Below are 27024 nucleotides of genomic sequence, written 5' to 3' on the forward strand. Positions count from 1 at the left end.
CTATGTAATCACAGTAATTTGGTAATATGGGCCTATACACACTGATCTTAACAATACATATGGCGATCCATTAAAGTATGAAATGTACATCACATTATAGTGATATCGTAACCATATTTTCCGTAGTGTACAATGCTATGTGATGCCACTTCCTGTTTTGTCAACGGGTGAAAGGTCGTGTTCCATCGCTTCTCGTGATATCACTTTGGGGTGGGGTCAAATGACATCACTTCCTGTGATGTCATCAGGATGTCAAGGGTCGTGTGATGTCACTTCCGCTACCCCTAGCATTTTGGCTAAATGACGTCCCTGCCATGTTCTGCACCAGGCATCTGAACCATCAAGCAAGTGGTTCAGATGCTCACTTATCACAGTACTTATGCCCACCTCCTCCCTGACTTTGGGGGAACGATTTGTCCCTGAAATCCTTTGGTAATAAAAATGAAGGCATATGGGTAAAAGGGGAGGTATTAGTGGGGGCAGAACCCTAATTACCTGAACCCAAGCAGGCCCACCACCAAAGGAACAAGTGCATGTTTTGTACGTAAAGCAGGCTTATTGTACAATCATCCGGGGTGCAGTTAGATGGTGCAGTGGAACCAAACTAACCCAAGTCTCAATACACCACATCAGTTGACACCTTATATACATTTCTGCAATAGTTAAAACACTCCCAGATACTTTACTATAATCCACCCCCCACATGTAATTGGCCAACACCTCTTCAAAGAAATCCCACCTGTCTCCACTTCCTACTTTCTTATTGGTAGCTGTTATCTTAACTACCATCTTCAGCTCATGTGTAGAACACACCTCCTTTTAGGATTTGTCTGTGGTAGGTCATGACATCATCAACAAAGTAAACATTTGTGCAAACATAATTCATTACTAGCAATAACTGGCCTATGCCATTTTTACCTTAATTTGTAAATGCACATGGTTCGCATAAATACATCAAGCGATATGAAGACGACTGAGTAAACAGGTTCTCTTTGAATTAGTGGTGCACTGGCCTCCATTGTAACATTCTAATCTACATAACTATCATTTCATCACACAGAGCCCATCTGAAAATACAATTGAAACTCCTGGGTTTCAGTCACTTTAGCCAAAGAAACTTGGGGTTATCGGTTCACACTAATGGTTTAAAGTAAATTTTTCATATATGGATATCAACATTCTTGAATTTTAAGGTGCAGGTGAGAAAAAATGGTCTTGGCAGAAGACCAGTATTACATGAAATGAGAAGAGTCAGAGGATCCAAATTGGGAGCCCTCCCGTCCCCTGCACACTATGTTATTCTGTCAAAAGACATTCAATGGTTCAAACAAAATTCAACATGCAAAATATGTTCAATTGTATTCAATAATGATCTCAGTTTAAGAAATTAGAAACATTCAACCAAACAAAAAGATTTTTTCAGTTGTAAGTATATTGATATTCAATGCAAAGGAGAATGTCCATGAGTTCAATCTACTTGGTACGTTTCGAGGTTGTTTCAGTCACTTTAGCCTCCAGCATTGATTCACCCCATGGTTTATTGCTGGTCAGAACAAATAGTGAAAACCCTCTGTCAAGCTCCAATGCATTCAAGAGATTACATCTGCCTTCTGCTATACGTATCGGACCATAAACCCATGGCCGGCTCCTTTAACTGAGGTGCCCTTTTCGTTGGTTGAAGTTACTCATCATCTGGCCTCTGAAACTCTGCAGAACCAGTTTCTCAAATGTCAACCCCTGACTACTGGGTTTTAATCTGTTTATAAAAAGCCCACTACATGTAGATTCATAAATCACCTTTATATTTTTTCTCAGTGTGCATGCATGTTTGATAAATGCTATCTTCCCTTTACAGTGGTTTCTTCAGGACAGGCCCCCTTTCTCGCATGCACATTATAAAAACTCCTCATGGCTTGCTTTTCGGCACTTCATAGCTACGTGCAAATCAAGAGTTAGGGTTTAAGCAGCCTAGGCCAGTTATCACTAGTACTGAATTATGGTTTCAATATGAATGTTTAACCATGTGTTGTCGTCATGACCTACTACGGACGAATCATAAGAAGAGGTGTGTTATTAATATAATCTGAAGATAATTATTGAGATAACCCTGGGCAATGAAAACGTAGGTATTGGGAAAAGCTGGGATTTCTTTGAAGAGGGTTGTGTCCAATCAGGTTTGGGGGGGGGGGTGGATTGCAATAAAGTATTTTGGGAGTGTTTGAACTGTTGCAAAATTATATTAAAGATATGAACTGATGTGGTATTGTTGAGACTTCGGTTAGTTTGGTCCAGCAACACCAGCCAACCGCTATCTGGAGCTTCGTACAATGAACTTGCATTATGTACAACCGTGTTCTCACTTCTTAAGTGGTGGTCCTTTTTGGGTTAAGGTGATTGAAGGCCCATCTGCACAGCCCGAGTGCCCGTAACTCTTCCTTGATGGCACTAAACGCTGACTCGGCCGTGTTGACAAATATTAAAAGTTAATATCTGGTCACCTGGAGCTACTTGACATTTGCCCCGGTTTGGATGCCAGGCGCCAGAAGAGAAGTGAAGAAGGTTGCAGTATGGCTGAACAGTCGGGAAAAGATCAGGAATGTCCATTAAAGCTTTTGATGAGGCCTTTGACAAGTAATTCAAGGGTAATACCCACATTGACCTTTTACAATTGACCTTTTGCACAATTGACTTAATTATAGTGGTCCTAATTGACCTTCGACACAATTGACCTTTATATTATTTTAGTTATTTTATATATGTATTGGGTTGGTTTTGGATTATCAATAATATAAGGGAATTGAGTGGGGTGGGTTGCAGGGGGTTTTAGATTGGGTTAGAGGGTTGCGGGGGGATTCCCCCTGCATATATGTCCTAATTGACCTTCTAAATTAGGTCAATTCTCCCGAGGTCAATTGTGAAAAGGTCAATTAGTATACAACCAATTCGAGCATCGGGTGCGTTTCAATAGTTCCTGATTCACATTGTTGAGCACAGTCATTGATTTGTCCATGTAAAATGAAGGAGACACAAGGGGCAAATATGCAGCTTTGGCCATTGGATAGGCTAGGACCAGGTGCTCCTTAGGGATGATGAGGACTGGCATGTGGAGTATATAGAAATTGCACATACCCAGAAAAGCTGGGGGCAACGGCCTACAGGCATTCACTCCACAGGTCCATCAATTGTCTGACGGGCAGCTCTACCTCCAGCCATATCAGTGATTCGAAGTGTGCGACTGCAGTTCCCATTTGTGTCAATAGACACCATTCCATTCAGTGTCTCTATCTTAACAGGTTTTTCTGACTTCTTGAGCCACATCAGATGCTGCAAGTAATGTTGCCACACAGTCCCACATTCTTGGTTTATTCGTGCGCCCCTTGTTCTGAGAATCCCCTCATTCAACCAGCTCTACACCCCTTGCTCCCATCGATTTTTGAAAAGAAAGGCCCCTTCTAGACTCAAATGGGCTTTTTGGACACACTATGTTTTTCTGCTCTTTCCGATCAGTAACTGAACAGTCTTCATCGATAGGTAAATTGATGCCATAACTGATTGCCTTTTAAACTGCCCTTGGACCCTGCACAATGCTAGGCGCACTCTGCATAGTGTATCTGCTATCTCTACTTCATTCAGGATAAACAAACACCCTAGGGATACCAGAAGCATGGGGGACAAGGGAGCAGATGTAGCAATATCCTACTGATCTCTCTCTCCCAACCTTTCTCTCTCCCAACCTTCTTTATATGGATATACTATATAGCATCCAACACAAAACCTTGTGCATTTGTGGTGGGATCTAGTTCATCATCCCCATTATTCAAAAATCAATATCGACATTCATTTTGTATCTTGATAATACTTCTATGAATGAATTCCACAAAACTAGATACATTTCACCCTTCTGTATTTACACTTGTTGCCATCTCCAGACATAAGAGGACAATAAAAAGCAGAAAAACACTAATTTTAACACAATCTACAAATTTAGACACTTTGTTTCCTAAACATAATAAAAGATTACAATTCCTGATCTTCATTCGTACCTCCTTTTTCCACTAGAATGAGCGGCGGATCCCTAGGGTGTATTAAGTTTGTGCCTGCTCCTGCTTCTGTGCCAGTGAAGGGGTGCCGGTATCCCTTTGGGTATCACTGAGGTGAATCCAATTCTTGTTGCCCTCCAGCTTTACAGCAGTTGGAGTTGCTTAAACCATGCGATGAGGCCCATGGAAATGCCACTCATTCCAACGGTGGAAAAATGTCTGGATGAAGATGTGGTCTCCTGGGAGCAGCTGTGTCTTGCATTGATCATTGACTTCCTTGTCGTTTTCCCCTGTTCTCTGTTGATGTGAAGACACAACCTGTGAAGATATAATCTTAACACTTTTTGTTAAAGCTCTAAGGTACTCCCTAAACTACTCTCCTAGGGCCTCTTCAGTCTTGTCTGCATCTGATGCCGTGCGTGCAGCTGAGAGAGGTGTGTGTAGGCAACGCCCCGTCATGATTTCTTGGGGGTTCAAATGATGGTCTTTTCTGGGCTGATTTCTCAAATAGAATAGTGCAAGTGGAAGACAGTGGTAACCAGACTTTCTCAACTCATTACACAATTTTGCTAAACAAAACATAAGGACCTCATTGAGCCTCTCCATGATTCTGTTGTCCTGTGGGTGGTAAACCAAGTGCAACCTGTGCTTGATTCCCAAAAGTGAAGTCATTTCTGCAAACAAGGCATTAAAAAAGTGGGTTCCATTGTCAGATTTTAAGATCTCACAAATTCACCACCATGGAAATACCTCTTCCATCTGAAATCTTGCTGCTAATTTAGCATCAGGATATACACAGGAACCAACCTCAAGCCACCGGCCGAATGGACAAGCAAATACAATTAAGTAGCAATAGTTATTGCACCTTTTGATCATGACCATGAAGTCTATATGGAGCTCCCTGAATGGCCCGAAGGCCTAGGCAAGACTACCCTTATTGACCTCATGGTGTTTCCAGGATTACATTCGTTGCACATTACACAGTTCCCTATGAATCTACTTACCAGTTCCTGTAGGTTTGTGAAAAAACATTCCTCCTGACGCTCTGCTGCTGTAGTTGCTCTAGAGCTAAAAGAAGCAGCTCTGCGGGCATTACTACCTTCCCTGTCACCTCCTGTCTCCACCGCGAATCTATGGGTGAGAGGACACATCCTGCCTTCCCCCAGAGCTCCTGTTCCTCTCTAGGCGCTCTCCCTTGCATCTCTATGATCTGAAACACTGGGACTGCAGTGTATGGGGTTGGCAACTGTACCTGCTGGGACCCGATTTCTACTTTCTGGGACTATGTAAATGGTAAGTACGCCGATTCCTTTGCTGCCTTGTCTGCGGCACCATTCCCGAGAACTATTGGATTAGTATGGTTAATGCGTGCAGAGCATTTAACTGAACCTATCTCTGTGGAAAAGGTTAATGCTTCAATTAGTCGGGATAGCAGCACAGCATTCTGGACAGGGGACCCGTCAGACCTCCTAAACCCTCTTCTCTGCCACTTTGATAACCCTGAATGAACAGTGAAGGTGATGTATACAGAGTTAGAATTGATAGTGACTGCCTTCCCCTTAATATGTTCTAGCGCCTCTATAAATGGCACTAGTTTCACTGCTTGTGTGGAGCAATGCAAAAGCAACAGTTTCTTCAATCTAACCCGGTATTCCCCATCCACAAAGCCCAATGGCTGTGCCCATATGCCTCTCACCTGTGTCCTGGTTGATGGTTGACGACCCATCAACAAAACATACCTCACCTTCCTCCAAGGCATCCTCTTTGACATTCATCCTCTCTTCATCTTCCCACTTATAAGTGGCACAATCATGATCAATGTCCTCAGGCTGCTCTGGCTCAGCTACAAATGTTGCAGGGTTGACTTGGTGACACAACACGGGATGTATTGATGGATTCAATAGAATAACCTCATATCCTGAAACTTTCTGAGTCCTCATTGTTGATTTATATTTTACTAAAATCGCAAAGACTGCGTTTTCCACGTACAATGTCACAGGGCAACCCAGAGTAATGGTTGAAGACTTTTGAATTGCAAAAGCAGCTGCTGCTAAAGCTTGCTCATAGGTGAACTGCCCCTGCATCACTGCATCTAGGTGTCCACTGTAATACGCTTAAGGTTTGTGACATAAAGATGTCTGCTGGGCCAGGATCGCTGTCATCACCTGCCCCTTTGAATGTGAAAACAAATAAAATGGCTTCTTGTAATTCGGGAATTCCAAGACCGGAGCATTACTGATCACAGCCTTGAGATCCCAAAAGCAAGTCCCCATTTCCTCAAACCACTCTATTAGAGCTTTCCCCTTCTCTGCTTATTTGAGTCCCTGCAGTACGTCCTTCAGGTAACTAGAGTAATTAAAGATCCATGATCTACAATAGCTACGGAGCCCTAAAAACCACTGCATCTGTTTCACTGTGACTGGCTGAGGCATATTTTGACCTGTGGTGGCTCTCTCTGGCATTACCTTCCTTCCTGCAGGTGATATTAGTTGCTCCAAATACACTACCTCTGTCTGGCAGTACTGCAATTTTTCTTTGTCCACTTTGTAAGCCATCTGCGCGAGCAGGGTGAGGAGCGTTATTAAATCTTGGCTATCTGACACAACTCAGATTGCTGTTGACAATTCTTTCCCCCCAGGTTATAACATATTTAGGGCAGATCATTAAGATCAACGTGGTGGGGGTGTGGCGCTTGCTGTTAAAGATTCTTTTGCCTGCCATTACTCCACTGTCTACCACCTGGATGGTTGCGAATATCTTATGATAAAAATACACATGAATCCAAACACCTCTCCTATCTTACAGATTCTCTATAAACCTCCTCAGGCTGTTCCTTCTCTTGAAGAACAGCTCATAGCATTGCTGAATTGAATTACAAAAGCACATTCACCAGTTCTTGTAATGGGTGATTTTAATGTTTGGGTTGATGACCCATTAGACACCTCTGCCACCTTCTCTCTAGCCCCTTTGGAAGTGATATGCTATACCCAATTGGTTAAAGTCCCAACTCATCAAGCGGGACACACCTTGGGCTGGATATTATACCATAATCTGCACAGCTCTGCCATTATCACTCAATGCTGCCCTTGGTCCCATCATTACTTTGTTAATACTACCATTCCACTTCCTACCCCCCCGCCCCAGGTCTAAGATCACTTGTAGAAACATCAAACAGGTCACACCCACTGCTTTCTCCTCTTTTGTATCTTCTAAGCTAGGTCAGATTGATGCATTTGTGGATACCCCTGATCTAGTTTGGCATTTGTCCTCCGCTATTAATGACTCCATCAATATCTGGATTAGAGAAAAAATGAAGATTGTGAAAGCTGAGACCATTAGTAAAACCTGGTTTAATGAGATTTTGACGGCAAGGAAAATAAAAAGAGCACATGAACGAGAATGGAGAAAGGATCCTTGCTCGATTACCTAGGAAAAATATCAAAAATATGTTTTAAATTATAAATATATTTAATTATTATAATAATTGAATCAAAAAAGAAAACATTTAAGGTCCACATTGATAAAGCAAAATCAGACTCAACAGAATTATTTAAAATTCTTAAAGACTTTGAAGGTCATACATCTACTTTTCCTTCTATCTCTAAAGATTCTGCATGGGGTCAATCAATCCAGGATGAATTCATGAATAAAATTGCGGGACATCGTTCAGCCATACCCAACCAATTGGCCGGCCTTCATTCTAACAATGATTACATCAATTCTGATAATGCGCATGTGACTAACCTAGTAGCCCTGCCAAAATTTGAATTTCGTAGCTGCTCTGAAAAGGAGGTTTATGAGATTGTCAACAATATGAAATCTACATCCTGCTTAGGTGATTCATGCCTGCCTGATATTCTAAAGGGCTCCTTGGATGTCCTGATACCATGGATTACCAAAATGATCAAATCCTCCTTCTCGACAAGTGTAGTACCGTTCGCTTTGAAGGATTTTTGTGTTACTAGTCTTCTAAAAAAGGACAGTCTGGATCCATCAGTTCCTAAAAACTATAGGCCAATTACCAACGTCCCATACTTGTTGAAGATTTTGGACAGAGTGGCATATTTACAGTTTCAGAAATACATTGAGTAAAATCAACTTCTTAATCCTTATCAGTTCGGCTTTCGTTCCCAGCATGGAACAGAAACTGCCCTTTTAGATCTCAAGTCAAATATTGTGGGAATTATTGAAAGAAGTCACCCAGCATTACTTCTGCTGTTAGAGCTCTCGGTGGCTTGATAAACTTTTAACTATTTCCAACTGCTCAGAAAGTGCCTCCAAGGTCCCAGAACCTCTAGAGTGGCTGTTGAGAGTTCTCAAGCTAACCCCACCTCTCTTACATGTGGCGTACCACAGGGGTCATACTTTTTAACCTTTATATTAGACCCTTTCATGATCTTTTAGACAGCCTGGGTGTCCAGTTTGCAAAGTATGCGGATGACACCCAGATCCTTTTTTAGTTGTCTGGCGACTACAATAAGGATGCTATAGCTTTGAATGGCTTTTATCACGAAGTCCAAGCTTGGATGGCACACAACTCGCTAGCACTCGAAACAAAAACAGAGCTGCTCATTATGGCCTCTGGTCCTCGATTGAAGAAACGTAATCCTGATTATGCTCATCTTGTGGTTGCGGGCAACACAATTACTGTGAGCAAATCAGTTAAAACATTAGGAGTCATCTTAGATGCGACTTATCAATGAAGAAACTGGTATCTCAGACCCGCCAATCTTGCGGACATGTAATTAAACTGCTCTACCAAATCAGGCCATATCTTTCTATAAAAAATAGGTCTCTTATGGCATCATCTCTTGTATACTCAGGTCTAGACTATTGCAATAGTCTAGACGTGAGTTTATTGCAATAGTCTGCTTATTGGTACATCACAATGTAATCTTCAACTTCTTCAGACTACTCAAAGTGGGGCTGTTAGGGCTGTGTTTGGTCTATCCAGACGAGATCATGTTATTACTTTCAGGAAGGAATTGCACTGGCTTCCAGTGAAGCAGAGGATGAGACACAAAATCCTCTTGCTCACTTATAAACGTCAGAATCAGAGTGCTCTGCACTATCTCACTAAGAGGCTATCACGGAAACATTTCGGTAGAAATTGCGCTCTTCTGACAATCTTCAGCTTAACCAACCGCAATCCTGTTAAAAAACATTTGGTGATTGCAGTTTTGAATTCAATGCTCCACATGAATGGAATGCCCAGTCTCTTGCGATAAAAACGACCAAATCACTGACAATGTTTAAGAGAAATGTAAAAACCTTGCTGTTTAACCTTGCTGTTTAACCTTGCTGTCTAATTGCTGATCTCAGTTTTGTCTTCTTTTTTTTTATTCTTTATTTTCATTTGATAGCAAGAAAATTAATAATAACATCAACAATTCATTCTAATAATATTGAAATAAACGACATTTAAAAAGAACTTTAACACAAAACATCAACCAAGTTTTTACAGATCGAAAGCTATACCTAAAAATATCACAATAATAATACAATTTGGGGGTTATTCCATTTATAGGGATCTAGATTCTTGAAGGTGTTTTCTCCCAGCAAATGTAATAGTTCCTTTCATGAATCCCTTAAAAATACAGTTGTTGGGTTTTCTTTTTCTCCTGGTCTTAATCTAGTCATCAAAATTGCCCTAGGCATCAATGGTCCTAAAAATGAAGCCTCTGCATTGCCCAATCATTCTGTTTCTTCTCCAGAAAAGGAATATGAAATATGAAATTGCGGCATGAATGCCAAGTGATAGGAGTAAAAATTAGGTACTCCCAAACCACCTTTCTCTAGTGGCAACTGCAACTTCCACAGTTTCAACCTAGGTGGATTATTTTCGCAGATAAAGTTTTGCAGAAGTCCATCAAATTCCTTCCAGTAATTTTTACCAACTTTCAGAGGTAACATACTCAGGACATATGTAATTTTTGGAGTAGAGTTCATTTTTAGTGCATTAATGTTCCCCCTTATTGAGAGTGTTATGTTCACCTGGTCTCCGCAGGGGCGTTGGGGCACGGTTGGAGCCCTCTCTTCACTTGACTCCTCGGAATCGTCTCGCCTCCAGGTTGCTGCTGGGCCTGCTGCTCGAGATACTGGTGTAGCCCCTAAGTGAAGATGAGAGGCAATGAAAATGGAGTGGGGATGTCGTGACTTCACCCAACCCATTCGTGTCAAAATACAGTGTGCAAGCGCCTTCCCATACAAGCTCACCTGTTGTTTTGTAATGTTGAGCTATCCGTCCTGCTTATCCTATCAGGGGCTGGTAGAATGGACTGAGTTGCTTCACTGGTCCGTGGAAGTGTTGATCAAGAACAGCTGCGACCAATCCACTTAGAAGGTAAGTCTTTTAGTTATGACTATTGTTCGATTAGGCTCTCTGTATTTTGTGTATAATAATTCTTGCAATGTCTCATTCCATCCCCATAGGTACGAAGAAGTTAATCGGAGCCGAGGAGCGTCCGGGAAGTCCCTAGACTGATGAAGTTTCAACAGTGACAGGTGAGTTGGTCTCTATAAGGAAACTCTAGTCTCTTGTATGGTGCGGCCAAGCATTCGTTATTTGTATGAGTTCTAACCTGTTGTGTTCTTTCTTTCCTCGCGGGTGCAGGCCGACGGCGAAGAATGGCATCCGGATGCTCGATGAAGATTCGTGGTTGCAGGATGAAGATATCGTAGAGAAAATGGAGAGAAGAGGCGCTCTTGGTAACTGGGCGCCCGGATTAGGTAAGATGAAGACTCTGGCTCTGGCAGTGATGGAATGCAGGTAAGATGCACGCACAGCGATGTAGCGGCTGGCAGCAGGTAAGGAGCACCCTCAGCGATGGAGCAGCCAGATCAAGTAAGAGGTGCACAAAGCAATGTAGTGGCTGGCAGCAGGTAAGGAGCGTCCACAGAGATGTCTTCAGGAATGGAGCTGCAGGAATCCAGTGATGCACAGGTAAGCACAGCGGAGAGCGTTACGCTGCTGAAAGCAGAATAACGCAAAGCGAAGGCACGTGGATGGGTTGGCCTTGCTCAGGCCCCTCCCTTTAGCCCCACCTACTGACTCCACCTTGCCCATCCCAGGAACTCTAGCAAGTGCCTTCCAATGCTGTTCTATGGCCACGCTCAGCCTAGTTGCACCTGTCATTGGCACAGAGTGTGCAAGGCACACTTTTCCATCCGAGGCGCCAGGACTGGGTTTAATTGGACCCTGTGGATGAGGAAGGACTGGCCCCTTTTCCAGTGGCCATGACAGAGAGATTTATCATTTTCCATCTTTCTAAGTCCTGTTTTAAACCCATGCTTAATTCTTTCATATTTTTCCGAACCATTCTTCTATGTTAAGGGTTCTCCAGACTCCTAAATATCTTATCCCATTTGCGATGTATCCCAATTTTGATCACAGGTCATAGTCAATGGTAGCACCTCTGATTTCGCCCAGTTAGTTTTGTATCCTGAACATTTACTGAATTCTGAAATGATCTTCATCAAAGCCAGAAAAATGAACCCTCCACATTTCTCATTTTTACAACTAGCAATAAATCGTCAGCATAAAGCCACAATTTCTGTACGACCCCTCCATAGCCTAATTCTTTTATTTTTCTTTCTTGTCTAATAGCAATCACTAGAGGCTCCATCGTAATGACAAATAGGAGGGGAGACAAGGGACACCACTGTCTAGTGCCACGCCCTAGCTGAAACCTTCCAGATTTTAAACCATTTGTACCTATATCTGCAGTTGGTCCAGAATATAGTAACTTAACCCATGATATCAAGTTTCCACCTAAGCCCATTCTTTCCAACACAGCATATAAATATGTCCAATTCACTCGATCAAACGCTTTTTCAGTGTCTAAAGATATTATGGCTGTCATTTAAGTTACCCTCTGCCTGTGATACTGTTTGTAGAAGCCTTCCCATATTATTTGAAGCATGTCTTCCCTTTATGAAACCAGTTTGGTTTTCATGTATTATCTTTGGCATAAGATACAACTTGGCTCTTCTACTTCTGCTTATAACATTCTTCAATCAAGCAAAGATGCGACGACAAATGTGTTGATCAATGTATGGAGGAGTAAGCTAAATAGGATCATAATTGAAGCAGGCATATCCGAGGAAGAGCTAATCCAACGTCCCCAACATGCTAAAAAAAAATTAGCTTTTTGGGATTGGATTACAACTTATAACAACCGCTCAGCACTTAAATCCACGCTACCTCCTTCGAGAAGCATAGTCAAGCTTCATTGCCAACCAAAATTTCTTACACACTGTCCTTCGCGGCATCATAGGGCACAATTTTTGAAGTTACGCCTAAACGCTCTAAACACCAATGAGATGCTCTGGTTGCGTAGGAACAAAGACGCAACCGACAACAAATGCCGCTTTTGTAGTACATCAGCAATCGAGTCCTTAAAACATCTAGCAGTAGTATGTCCTTCGCTAACCAACTTACGCGAAACACATCTAAAGGACTTTAAATCACTAACTAACGAGGAAGACGATTGGTGGGACTATGCTGTGGCAGGACACAACATCAAGTTGTCCTGCAACTTAATTAATTTCTTCGATGAAATCCTAATCTCAGTGCCCACACATCAGATGGCTTAGGCAATCGGATAACTGTATGACTACAATGTGGAATTATTTACCAGAACTTTGGTAACATCTAATGAAAAGATGAAGTGTGCGATTGAGTTGAGCATTTCGTCCTTCTCCACGACTTACCGAAATGTAACAAAAACTTGATATATCATATCAAGTTGAAGTTTTACAATAAAAAAAAAAAAAAAAAAAAAAAAATTATCTTTGGCATTAGTTCCTCTTCTAGCCAATGTTTTGGACAATATTTAGTTGTTCGTATTTAGCAGGCTGATTGTTCGATAGTTTGATGGTAGTGTATGAGCCTTTCCTTTTTTTTTATCAGTGTGATGGTGGCATGTCGTGTTTGGGATAAAATAGCCTCTTTTAACGATGACATAAAAATGTCCTTCAATAGCTTCAGAACAGAGTTAGGCACGATCTTATAAAATTCCGCCGGCAGCCAATCAGGGCCCCGGTGATTTGCCAGTATTCAGGCATGTAATAGAATCTCTCAATTCTTCAATTGTTAATTCACCCTCCAGATTTTTTCTCTCAACAAGTGACAGTCTAGGCACCACTAAATTTGACACAGAACTTTCTAGGTCTCCCAGATATCGAATCTTCATTGCTGTAATGCCGTTCATAATCATTTTTGAAGACTTCATTGATCTTGGTTGGATAAAAAGTAACTGTTGCTTCTGGTTTTGCTATTGATGGTATTGCCCTGTCCACCTCTATTTTTTCTAAGAACGGTGGGCTAGCCATCTTTCACATTTCTGGTCTTTTTCATACTATGCACATTTCAACTTATATAAACTCTGTTCCGCTCGTTCCGTCATTTTCTTGTTAACTTCTCATTTTAGGTTTTTAGGCCCTCTAGCTCCTTAGTCTTCTCAAGGTTCTGATGCACTGTCACTTCCTTTGTTAAAATTCTTATATGTATATCTAGATCCACTGTGTCTGTTATATGTTTCTTTTTCTTACTGCTTGAAAGACTTATCAGTAGGCCTCTCACTGTAAATTTCAAAGCCTCCCAAACTATTTTAGCATTCAGTTCCCTGGTATGGTTCTCCTCTACAAAATGATCAGCTTCCGAAAAACAATCTTCTCAACCAACTCTTCCTCATTTAGTATTGAAGTGTTCATTTTCCATGTATTTTTACTTTTTGTTTCAAAGCTTAGGTTCAAGCACATTTCTACCGGTGCATGATCAGATAGAAGTATATTCCGGATCATCCCTGTCCTAGCATTAGAATAAAAGCTATAATCCCTTTTTGATGGGTGTTCTAACCTCCATGCATCAATCAGGTTATGTTCCTCCATCAAAGCATGGAGCAACCTGAAATGATTATTCTGTATTTTCCTTACCAATTGATTGCTTTTATCTAGTAGTGGGTTGACGACTTCATTGAAATCTTTGTCTAGTAGGATAATATGAGTATTCATGTCTTGCAGCGTTTGTGCAACTTGTCGATAAAATGAGCCATCATCCACTATTGGAGCATAACTGTTGCATAATGCCAATATTTCTCCTTGAATGTTCACTAGCAGAGAGATCATCCTACCCTCTTTATCTGAGTATTCTTTTAAAATTTGAATAGCTGTATTTCTACGTATCAATATTGTAACCCCTCTTGATCTTGAACTGAATGACGAACCAAACACATTTCCAACCCATCCTTTTTTAATGTTCGTAAGTGCCTCTCCCAGTAAATGAGTTTCTTGTAAAAAGCAGATACCCGTCTGCAGAGCATTCAGGTAATTAAGAACTTTTTTCTTTTTTAATTGATTGTTGATGCCATTTACATTCCATGTTACTATACACATCTCAACTCCAGCTTTTGTCACCATCTTCTCTTTTAATATAACATTGACATGGAAAAATAAAAAAATAAAACAAAATCCCCAACAGAACCCACCCTCTCAGGGACATGCTTGTCAGAAGCTGCAGTCTCGCTTTCCCACAAGGAAACATTCCAAACACAGACCTCTCGCCAACTTGAACACTTTAAGTAAATTCAAATATTAAATCCTCAATGATATGTCTGCCCTTCCCTCCCATCCCCAGCCGGCGTGAAATCTATGGTTGACATCTATATAGCACAGGCATCCATCACCAAAAGTAATCCTCACAGACTTCACTTTAACATTCATAATCTTAGGCACTATGTAATCATATTAATTAAAATTCAAAACATATCATTATCTTTACATATTCAAACTTTTCGTCTCCCCTACTTTTCATCTTGCCCTCTTTCCCTCTACTGCACTCTGAGGCCCTCTGAGCACCTTCCTTAATGCAAGATTTCGTAGGCCCTGTGTCGTCCATGAGTGAGAACTTTCGGTCACCTACCAGCACACTTATCTGGGGTTCCTCTTCTGGATTGGTGCTAACAGACGGGACTGGATGGGACTGGACACATCAGAGACCCATGTGGGCTGTCCTACTCCAGGTACATATTAGCCCTAGGGAGTAAAAAAGGACTCTCTCCAAAAACACTTGCTCCAGTATAGTGGGTAACCATTCCTTGGGGTAAAGGATTCTTGTCCCATGTCTGCACCGATGCTTGTGCTGGCATGGTCCGTGGGATCCCATAGGTCTGTGCAGCCCCATACGCTGGGTTCTGTTCAACCCATGCCTGCTGAGAGTGCAGAGAGTCTGGGGCATATGGCAGGGTCAGGGATTGCATCAGCTAAGCTCCCATGTTAAAATACTGTGGCCTGTCACAACAATCTTGTGACACGTGTCCCAACCTTCCACAGGACCAACACTGAATCCCATAGAATCCTCCATAATTATTTCCCATTGGCCCATTAAACCGAGGACCCATTCCTCTGAACCTGCCAAAGGACCCACTCCCTCGCGGAAATCCTCCCCAGCCTCATGGAAACCCTCACATTTTCCTTGGACCGGGATTATACCCGTTCATCCACCCCTGTGACATGCCCAATTTACCCTCTCCCGGTTGTCCCAATTGCCCCTGATGTCCCTCCATGGAGTTAGTAATTTACTGCCCCTTCCAAACAAATCTTCACCAATTTCTTCTGAACAAACGTGGCCTCTGCCTTTTGTGTCTGTTGTACACTCTCCTTTTCATTGCCATGCTTCATTTTACAAAAATACACAATATGTGTTTGAATTTCTGGCCAACTCTTGGCCTCCATCCCTACCACTTTATCTAGATCGTGGGAAGTCCCTGCTTCTGCCCTCCACATCTTCTGAATTAACTGGATGTGTGCGACAGGATCATCATCAAATTTCATCATTTTGGCTAGAATTTAATTTATATCAGGCCCATCCAGACACATAATCCTCATGGTCCCCCATACTTGTGTCGTGCAATTATTGAAAGCTGCTCCATCGTGAGCATTTATAGCCAACTAAACTCCTGGATACCCCATATCTCCTCCAAAGCTCATCTGACCACTCCCCATTAGGACCGTGAATAAGCTCTTCATGTCCCCACTGGCCACCATGACATGGGCAGTGTGTTTCTCTAATGCATTAATCTACTTCCCCGCCCCTGCAGTGAGCGGAGGGAGTGTCTTCATTACATTATTCCGGTCCATGTGTGACCACAGGACATAATATGCCTTTCCCAGACTCTTCTGGGGCCACTGAAACCCCTATTACATCCCTATTTAATTTGGCTTCCCCCTTATGTCCCCTACAGCCATGGGAGTACCCTTGTGCGTCCTATGGCTCCATAGCGTGCTCTCTAGCACTGCTACTGGAGTGGGAGGTAGGGCGACTAGACCTTGCTCTCCTTGCTCAACATCTGATTCCCATCCCTCTTCATCACCTATTCCGGTTACCAAATCCCCTGACCCTTCTACAGGCACGGAAGCATAATGAGCATTATCATAGGGTTCCAACTCCCATCCTCCCTGCTCAAACCCTGTACCTGTGGCAGCATCCTTGTTCACCAGATCTACCTCTACTGCTTTAATAACAGATTTATCCAACCTAATCCAAGAACCTGCCCATGCCCCACCTTCATTCTTCTACACCCCTTACCTGTCTTCTCCCTTCTTCATGCTCTTAATCTCTTTGCCGCCATAGCCACACTATGTCTTCCTCTACTAGCCTCAGCGCTTCTGTCATGTTTTCCTGCTCTTGCGTCTCTACCACTCTTCGTAACCTATCCTCTTTTCTAACATGAAAAGGCCAGATATCCCTTGTTCTCAACACTTCATCCATTCTTCTAGCTGCCGGCCTCATTTTCTCTCATTCCTCCACCCTTAATCTGTCTGCTAATCTAGCAGTCGGGGGAGTTATTCCTTTTCCACTCTCCATTTGCAACCTCTCTGCAGCCCTAACCATTGAAGGAGTTACCCTTCCACTGCCCTCAAGATCTCACTTCATAGGCATTGATGGGCATTGCAGCTGATGGAGGCATCACCTGTGTCTGTCTCACAACCACTGGAGTAGCCGCTGGGGAAAATGGAGGTTCAAACTCGGGGTCTGTGTGCCCCTCTGTGGGCGATAAGGGATAGCTGTCAGTGTTGTGATGGTCGCTGTGGCACTGATGGAGGATGTCTCGTTTGCCATGACATCCCTTCTGCAGTTTGGAGTGGCGGTCTAGTCATTTCCAACATGGCACCCGCGTGCCAGCTTTTCTTCCTGCAATGGGACTCGCTCGCCGCGTTTCAACCTTCCGGAGTTCTCTTATCGGGTGAGACGCTAGTGCTTTCCTTTACTATCCAGTGTTATTGAAACCTGTACTCTGCCTCCTCCTTGCTCAGTACTGATTCTCCTCCTTCCTCTTTCTGCTGCTTTCTGCTTACCTTCTACTGGTTATCCATTACTTGCATACTTGCTGACTTCTTACAAACAACTGCTGTGGATGTATAACAGGGTTTCCTTTACGCCAAATTGGCTTTTTACCTGTTTTAGGGGGCATTGCCCTTCGGTTTTGCCTCTGTATACTTCCTGCCTGAGTTTCAGGATACACCGTGGCAGAGGAGGGTGGTGGTCCTTTTCTCCACTCTCAGAAACTTGGCGACAAGCAAAAAGGCAAGACCGCAATTGCTGCAGAAAGTTACATTTCAACAGAATCATCAGGTGAGAGACGTGAGAATAGCAAACATATGGGGGCATTGCAGAAAGAATTCCTTCAGCTTCCTATTTCGACCCTACATCCACGAATTTAAAAAGGAATGCAGATTCTCCGAAGGTCCCTGTATCATAGGTTCGCTCGATAGGCCAATCATTAATAATTTCACCTTTACTTTCCTGCAAGAATTCCCTATGGTATTTTAGAATGGTCACCTAATAGCCAGGCAGCACTTGGCACAATTGATTCAATGGAGTCTCAGTAATCCACCCGAGTTTATCCAAGATAATTTCACAAAAACAATACTAAGCCAAACCCGTGTAACAACAAATGTCCACCCAAAGAACCCCCCTTTTTGCCCCTATCCAGCTTCTTAGTAGTTCCCCACAATCGCTCACCATACTTGTTTATATTGCAATTACTGTGCAGCATCTTATCAAAAACTCTCGCCGTCCAGTATCTCTGAGACATCTCCTCTGCTCGAGAATAGGATGAGCATAATGGTTTTCACTACATTACTGCTGCTCGCATTCTGTTCATTACTAGTCGGCCTTCTCTAATACAAAAGCGTCTTTTCCGGACTACAGGAAGTTTCCCCTTCACTACTTTGACTAACCAAGAAAATCGAGGCAAGGACTCCACTCGAACAGGAAATACAGTTTAAAAGATGCCAAGGGTATACTTCAGGAAGGTATCTACAGGTGGACATACCATAAGATGCCACTTCACCTCTACGTGGGGGCCCCCGCCATCCAGACACGCAACTGAAGGGTATTGGGACAAACCTCACAATGTCTGTGCTGTGCTGAGTGGGATACCACCTTATACTTCTAAAATAGCAAACTAGGTAAAGAATATATACAAGGGACTTACAACGCAAGACAGTTCACTCACTCCCTCAAAGCACTCACTCTTTCAATTCTCGTAACCACGGCCAACTTCAGACATGTACTCCAAGTCTACCCTTAATAAACCCCTTAAATCAAAGAAACAACTCTCTTTTAGCCTATATCCTCTCTTGCTTTACCCCCAAAGGTGCCCTCACGGGAACCCTAAAGAATTCACATGTGGTGCTCCATCAAGTCGTCCTGCACAGCTGGGCTATGGCACCACGGCTCCGGGGAGCTGACAGACTTTAACCAAGATTGCATCCGCATACCTCTCTTTCACAGTGCATGGCAGAGTGGTCCACACAGTGAGCTGCTGCAGCGGAGTGGTGAAGACCCCCCCAACATCTCGGAAATCTTGGAGTCCCATCATGGTCCCCAATTTTGTGGGGGCAGACCCCCAAATACCTCAACCCAAGCGGGCCCTCCACCCGAGGAATGAGTGCACGTTTTGTATGTAAAGCAAGTTTATTGTACAAGAGTTCAGGGAGCAGTTAGATGACACCTTGTATACATTTTTGCAACAGTTAAAATACTTCCAGATACTTTATTACAATTTACCTCCCCACATGTGATTGGACAAAACCTCTTCAAAGAAATTCCACCTTTCACCAATTCCTACATTGTCTTATTTCTTTTTAATTATGTAATTTATTTTTGTCTGCAGCAGTACAGAGTAGGAAACACTAATGTGAATGTATGGTCATTATATGAAAAGCTAATGACTAATTAGCAGCCACAGTGTTCTTGATCCAGGTGCCGTAATTGCAGACCTTGGTGTAGACTCCAGGGTTTTTTCTCTGAGCACACCGGTATCCCCAGGGGACGATGCCCTGGAGTTGGCCATTGCAGACCACAGGGCCACTGGAGTCACCATGGCAAGAGTCCTTTCCACCGTTGAGGAATCCAACACGGAACATGTTGCTGGTGATCTGCCCCGGGTAGGCGTTGGTGCACTGGCTCGATGATAAGATGGGGGCGTTCAGGCACTGCAGCTGGCTGCGGTAGTTTGAGCCACTGCAGGAGGTATTTCCCCAACCGGTTATTAGACAATGTGTTCCGGTGGCAGCACAGCCAGTTGGCAGGGCGACAGCCTTCATGTAGCTGTTGAGCGTTGCTGCGCGGGACAGTTTGATGAGCATGATGTCATTATCCAAGTTCTGGGAGCTGCAGCCGCCGCGTCTGACGACCCCGACAGAGTCAACGAACCACTCAGTGACCCCACCCAAGTCAACACTGTGCTCACCGAGCCCCACCCGAACATTGGTAGGTGTTATCTTATCTGCCATCTTCAGCTCATGTGTAGAGCACACACACACATCTACTTTTGGGATTTGTCAGTGGTAGGAAATGACATAATCAACGAGTTAAGCATTTGTATGCAAATATAATTCATTACTAGTAATAACTGGCCTAATCCCTTTTAACCTTAATTCTTAATTGCACATGGATCGCATAAATACTTCAAGAGATATGAAGAAGAATAGGTAAACAGGATTTCTTTGAATTAACAATAATTATCTCATCAACCGGGTCACTGTCCTCCATTGGAACATTCTAATCTAAATAACTGCCATTTCATCGCGCACAACCCACCTGAAAATACAATTGAAACTTCTGGGTTTCAATCACTAGCCAAAACCCTCCGTGAAGCTCCCATGCATTCAAGAGATTACATCTGCCTTCTGTGATACTTATCAAACCATAAAATCCATGGCCAGCTCCTTTAGCTGAGCTGACCATCGCAAAGGTTGAAGTTACTTATTTACCCATCCTCTGGCCTTTGAAACTCTGAAGAACCAGTTTCTCAAAAGTCAACCTCTGACTGTCATGTTTTAATTTGTTTTTAAAAAGCCCACTACATGTATCTTCATAAATCCGGTTTATATGTTTCTCAGTGTGCATGCATGTTTATTAAATACTATCTTCTGATTATAGTGAATTCTTCAGGACAGGCCCCTTTCTCGCACACGCATTATAAAAACTCCTAATTGCCTGCTTCTGGGCACTCCATAGGCACATTATGTCTGGATCGTGTTTATATTTCACGGGTTTAGCACCTGTCTTTCTATGTGCATGTAGATGCTAATATATATCAGTTAAATCAAAAAGTAACACTAGTTAACATATCCTATTCACATTTAAATATACTGGATACATATGAAATTGTAACATTGCCCCCAGTTTGCCGCACTGCTAGTCACAAATATGGCGCGCACAACAAAAAACCCTCTTAATTGTGGGTACCTGTCCTGACCACCCCAACATATTTTACCCTCCTAGCCCTAGAGCACAAGTTTAGAAACAAAATATATAATAGATTATTTAATGGGTTCCTGTCATGGAGTTGTGTTCAGCTCCAAAGTAAGCACTGTGGAGAGGAAGAATACGACTAGAAGTAATGAAGATTGCTGATAAGCAGGCTAACCATAACTAGCACCCAACTATCACCTCATGTTTGACGTTTAGCCAGAAACCACTCACACCCAACATCCTTTCCTTGATCTTTACCCCACACACTTACCTGCTTGCAAACGGCCTCTCTAAACTTACAGCCAAGAAGGACATTTTGATGCCATCTGACATGAAACAACTTGCCCTCCCAGTGCTCTCTCCTGAAACGCACTCATCACCACAAATAGTTTCATACCACAACACCATCATAGCAAAAGTATCCCTGCTTTCCCCTGCTGTCCACAAACCACCCCACCTCCTTCACTTGCAGCATTCAAAGTGGCAAGATGCTATGCAATTGGTAGAGGCCACTTTATAGGATCTAACAATATAAAGTTGAAGTAGATGAGTGAGCTGTGTACTGTCGGTTTGGAATCGGACCAGCTTCAACCAATACTACAGAAAAAACTGAGCTTGAAGTAACTCATAAACTCCCCTGTGTGACTGGCTGATTGTTGCAAGTTAGGCCACCATATTTTCTGCTTTTTTGTTTGTGGTAGAGCATGTGAATTTATTAGGCCAAGCGGAGGGGTTAGCAAAGTTTTCTTGCTGTTCCACAAAGCTGACTCCTAATTCCTCCTACAAACATAAATGTAATGCCAGTTTTCCTAAAACTCAGAAGAGTAGTTATGATGAATCAACTTCCTGGGCATCAGTTGTCCAGCGATGAATATCGGTTTTTAAACCATCAATTAGCCTAGCACACCAGAAGGGATCCGAACAGATTGGAAACCCAAGAAAATTATTAACCTCCTTCTCCAATTTTGTTAACGTGGACGGAACAGCAAGCTTATCTCCAAAAGGTTGTGGATCGTTCGTGATTTGTAACACAGCAGAAATACAATTATTACCCCATGATAAAAGTGACTGTCCAGTCAAGGTTGTATACAAATATCTACTTTATTATTATTCGTTCTAGCACACTACAAAATACAACCTACCCAAGGGACGCAGAGGACAGACAGTTTCAAGAGGGAAAAGAGATGTGCTCTGGATACTGACATGAGGGTAGTTGGTAAATCAATTAATCTCAATAGTTCAAGGTTACCTGGTTTTAGCACAAAGGCAGCAATGGGTCTTAATATGTCTCTAGGGGCCTTCAGACAAACACCAGGGGGCCAAAACCACAATGTACCTTGTGCTTGTAGGTGTTCCTGGCGCTCAACAGGCTCGAGTTGGTTTCAGGGCGCTTTGCAGCTTATGCGACAGAGTTCAAGATGGGAGACAGCTGCAGGTATCGGGCGGCAGGCAGTTCAGCAGGGGAAGCTGGCCGGACGGCTGCAGGCTGGCCTACACAGCGGCTCGGGGTCAGGAATAGTTGTCTCAGAGTTGGTTGGTGGTTCTGAAGCACCAGTTGAGGTGTCTCGGAAGTCTTTAAGCGACTGCAGCATATCAACAGTCGGCATTGCAGTCAGGTTCAGCTCGAGGGACTCGACTGGCACGAAAATGTCCTTTAAGGCGGACGTTGATAGGTGCTCATCAAAGCATGTCTCCTAGCTTCTTCACTGGACTCGCGTTGTCCTTTAAGGCGGACAGCCCAAAGCTGAGGAGTGTGTTGCAGGCAGCTGCCTTGTCCTTGGTTTAGGGTTCAGAAACTCTATGGAACTTCACAACTAGAAAGTTTACTGCAGCGTCTAGCAGGGCATACTGTGTGCTGAATGGGTACCAGTTCTGGAGCTACTTGAGAGTCATCTGGATTGTGTATCTCCCTCTGTTCCCTGGGAGATGTTTAGGAGAGTGATCTTGCTTCCCTCGTGGAGGTCCTTGCGTAACCGTACCATTACTGCTACCCCACCCGCCCCAATATACACAAAAACATTAAAACGTAACAAGGGGCTGGCCAGTGCTGAAATTTCAGCACTGGACAGCTCCATATAATGTTTTAAAGTTATCAAAAAAGCATTGAAATGCTACTTTTAACATGTAAAAGTGCATTTCTATTGAAACCAGTCCATGTCTATTGTCGACGGATTGGTTTCGACAAAAATGCACTTTTGCATGTTAAAAATAGCATGTCGAAACTTTTGTTTCGAGACTTTAGTGATTTGAAACCTTTCTTTCGAAACAATCACTATAACCCGGCCTTTGTCTGGTAGAGGGGCTACCAGGACCCCCCTGGTTCATTTGCATAATTTAAGTAACTTTGGGTCTCAACCACCCTAAGTAACTAGGGGAATCCAGACGTGGACCCCTTGCTCACTATTCTTAGAGGGGCACAGCTCCACCCTACTGATGAGGTCCAACCAGACCGAAACCCATGTCTGGGGTTGCTGTTGGGACTCTTGTTCAGACGAGAATTGCCTAACATTTCGGTGCTGGACTACTGTAGGGCAGGACAAAGACTGATATGTTTTGAATATTTCTCCTCTCTGAAAGATAGTGAGCTAAAGAAACTGAGTAAGGATCTCGTAGCCAGGACTAATGTCTGGCAGAGGGACTCCCAGGACCCCCCTTGTTAATTTGCATAATTTAAATAACTTTGGGTCTCACCCTAAGTTACTAGGGGAATTCAGATGTGGACCCCTTGATCACTATTCTTAGAGGGGCACAGCTCCACCCTACTGATGAGGTCCAACCAGACCGAAACACGTGTCTGGGGTTGCTGTTGGTACTCTTGTTCGGAGTAGAATTGCCTAGCATTTCCGTGTTGGACTGCCCCAGGGCAGGAAAAAGACTGATATGCTTTTGATATTTCTCCTTTGTGAAAGATAGTAAGCTAAAGACTCTGGGTAAGGATCTCATAACCAGGGCTAGGACTAATGTCTGGCAGAGGGACTCCCAGAACCCCCCTAGTTAATTTGCATAAATTTAAGTAACTTTGGGTCTCACCCTAAGTTCCTAGGGGAATCCAAACGTGGGCCCCTTGCTCACTATTCTTAGAGATGCACAGCTCCACCCTACTGATGAGGTCCAACCAGACCGAACACGTGTCTGGGGTTGCTGTTGGTTCAGAGGATAATTGCCTAGCATTTCGGTGCTGGACTGCCCCAGGGCAGTACAAAGATTGATATGTTTTGGATACTTCTCATCTGTGAAGGTAGTGAGCTAAAGAAACTGGGTAAGGATCTCGTAACCAGGACTAATGTCCGGCAGAGGGACTCTCAGGACCCCCCTTGCTAATTTGCAAGAAAAGAAGTGTGACATTTTAGGAACAGCAGGAGAGTAGGAAAAAAAGGAGACATTTCCTTCATCTTTGTCAACCTAGCCATCCTCATCGTTTTCATCACTATTTTCCTCCTCTAAATCATACTCTAGCTATGGGGACGAAAGGAACAAAAGAGGAAAGTATTTGGACAGAGATGAGGTGGAAATGGTCCTGAAACAGATCTCTGACTTTATGGAATTTACAGATACTGTAGATCTGGGCCTTTCAGTCTTTCGTAAAATCAGCCCTTGCAAACTCTCTCCTAAGTCTGGCCAGGCTCTGATCCCTGATATCAGGGACAAGATATTGAAGGAGTAGAACATGCCAGCGCACACTGTGATGCTTAGGTGTATGTTAAGCTCTATCCACTGAAAGGTGTCCAAAATCTAATGACGTGGACGTGATCCCGTCCAGCCTGGCGGGCATGTTTGGAGGCTGAGGAAGCAGCACTATGGGATGAAGAGAACAGGGATGTGGACTTGGCATGCAAGAGATCATATGCCAGGGCCTTTCTGTACACAAAGGTCAATGCATACTGGTCATTTGCAGCTGAGATGGACCTTGTTTGTTTTAAAAAAAAATAAAGCGATTGAGGAAGGGACAGACTTTGTGCCTATCCTGAATGACATTCAAAAGCAGGTGAAGATATCTGAGCTGCCCTTTGGTGAGGTCAAAGGACCAGCAATGGTAATGGGTACCCCAATCTCTGGCAGAAGACTATGGTCCTAAGAGACAGGCACACAGACATATTCCAGAATGCGATTGCTCTTGTGGAAGTGGGAGGCCGGACAGAATGGGGGAGGCCATGAGAGATACATCAGGCAGAGACACAGTTTTGGACCAGGGAGTTAACAGACCCTGGTGAGGATGCATTGTGTATGACGACTGGGTCCCCCCTCTGGCAATAACAGGCAGGCTACAAAGAAAAGTGGGAATGCAAAAGTAGGCACCAAAGTCTTTGCAGAAATCAGGGACAGATTTATTACAGTCAGAGAAGTAGGCTAATTGCCAACAGTTCAAGTTAGATACACTGGTCATGGATGATTGTCTGAACTGGGCTGCAGGCACAAGACGGGGCATTGATGGCAGGCATACTGCCTAGGTGCACCCAGAGATAGAGCGAGTGGGAGAGAGAATGAAAGCGAGTTAGATAGTGATAGCGCGGGTTTGAGTAGCACAGAGAGCCAGCGGCACACAGAGAGGGTGGCACCGAGAGAAAGATTGGCACAGAGGGAGCCAGTGGCACAAAGAGAGAGTGGCACAGAGTGAGTGGCACAAAGAGTGGCACAAAGTGTGGGGTTTTAATAGCAGCAGGATAAAATGAACTGAAAGGGCAAGTTAGGCCCAAACTGTGCAGCAAAACACATGACAAGATGGGACTGACAACAAAAAGCCCAGCAGTTCATTTTCAAATTGCAAAACATGAAAACCCTGTTTCCTTTTATAAAGGAGAGAGGTCATGGAAATGTGGGCTTTTTGTAGATTGAAAACCATAATAAAATGCTGTTTTACATTTGAAAGTAAAGAGAATGACAAAGAGCTAAAATCAGAATCCTATCTTTTCACTATGGTATGAAGAAAATGAAAGGCACTTTTCACAAAAAAGAACAGCATGGAAAAATAAAGATATTTGCGACTTAGAAGGAAAGGAATTGAGTACCAGTGAAACTGCCTGGCCTAAACCTTTTAAAGGTATATTATAAAGTGAAGTGAAACATTGGCACTTTTGCAGCTAAGAACATTATACACATGGAAAACAAATCTCCATGGCCAGAGTCCATTGGATTTACATATGAGGATATAATATGAACAGCGATGGCATGATATTAAAAATGCCTCACATGAATAGTAAATGCGACAGATTTGAAAGCAAGTGTTTATATTATTCAGAGCACAGATGGCTTGTGTGAGTATAAAAATGTCCCTCAAAGTTAAAAACAGTGACCTTCCCACATCATACGCCAGGCTCTCCATCTGAAAGACCCTCGCTTTGAAGTGTCCGGATCAGAGATTAAGCTGTATTTATGCATGACAGAGGAATGTATTGTTGTGGCTGGGTCAACTGAAAGGCTGCCATTAATGAGGTGAAAACCCCAAAATTCAAGAACTTATGTGGTCCCTCCCTGGGCTGACCGGGGGGATAGCCTGCTATCAAGATTGTTGCATGAGGCCAGAACCCCATCTGGACAGCGAGATACCATCACTTTAGCATCCATTATCCCAGCCTTTGACTATACAAGAATGATAAGTGATTTACACCAGCCTGAGTCAACAAAGAAAGCAGATGCCCATGTCTCAGGTTGAGTGGGAGAAGCAAAACGTAATGTGCCATTAAAACAGAATATACATATATGTAATTATTTTGCCATTAGTTCACATTGAAGAGCAGGTTTAGTTGATTTCCTCAGTAACGATGAGTCACAGAAAGATAACCCAGATATCACGGGAAAGCTAAAGGACAGATCTTTGTATTGATTCAACTCTTATAAAGAGTCGACCATGGGAACAAAAGTTATCCTAAAATGTAGTAGTAACTCCCCAGAAAATATGAAAAAGCAGAAATTCTGGAGGTGAAAGTTTAATAAATTAGATATCTGGTTAGAACATTTTATGTTGAAAACTGTTCGCATTTTGTAGTTATCCACGAAGATCTGTTGTTCGCACAAGCAACATTGTGTAGACGCCATATATATCTTATTAAGTCCAGCAGGATGAGTAGAATTTGTATCTTAGGGCTGGTAGAAAATGAGGCTGCAATAATCAGAACTGTCAACTCCTCTGCACTGGCATATGTAAACAGCTGGGGGATGGGAGGGGTGGCGGTACAAGGATCGATTCATTAGAGATTTTGGCAGGAGATTTTAGTGATTGGG

General features: G+C 43.1%; 1 pseudogene; it reads right to left on the reverse strand.

Moving 5' to 3' along the window:
• Positions 1–19277: 19277 nt before the first annotated feature.
• LOC138581943 (trypsin I-P1 pseudogene) lies at positions 19278–19694 on the reverse strand (annotated as a pseudogene).
• Between the last annotated feature and the right edge of the window lie 7330 nt (positions 19695–27024).

The sequence above is a fragment of the Ambystoma mexicanum genome, chromosome 3q (assembly GCF_040938575.1).
Source record: "Ambystoma mexicanum isolate Mex_15411 chromosome 3q, UKY_AmexF1_1, whole genome shotgun sequence".
Classification (NCBI taxonomy): domain Eukaryota; kingdom Metazoa; phylum Chordata; class Amphibia; order Caudata; family Ambystomatidae; genus Ambystoma; species Ambystoma mexicanum.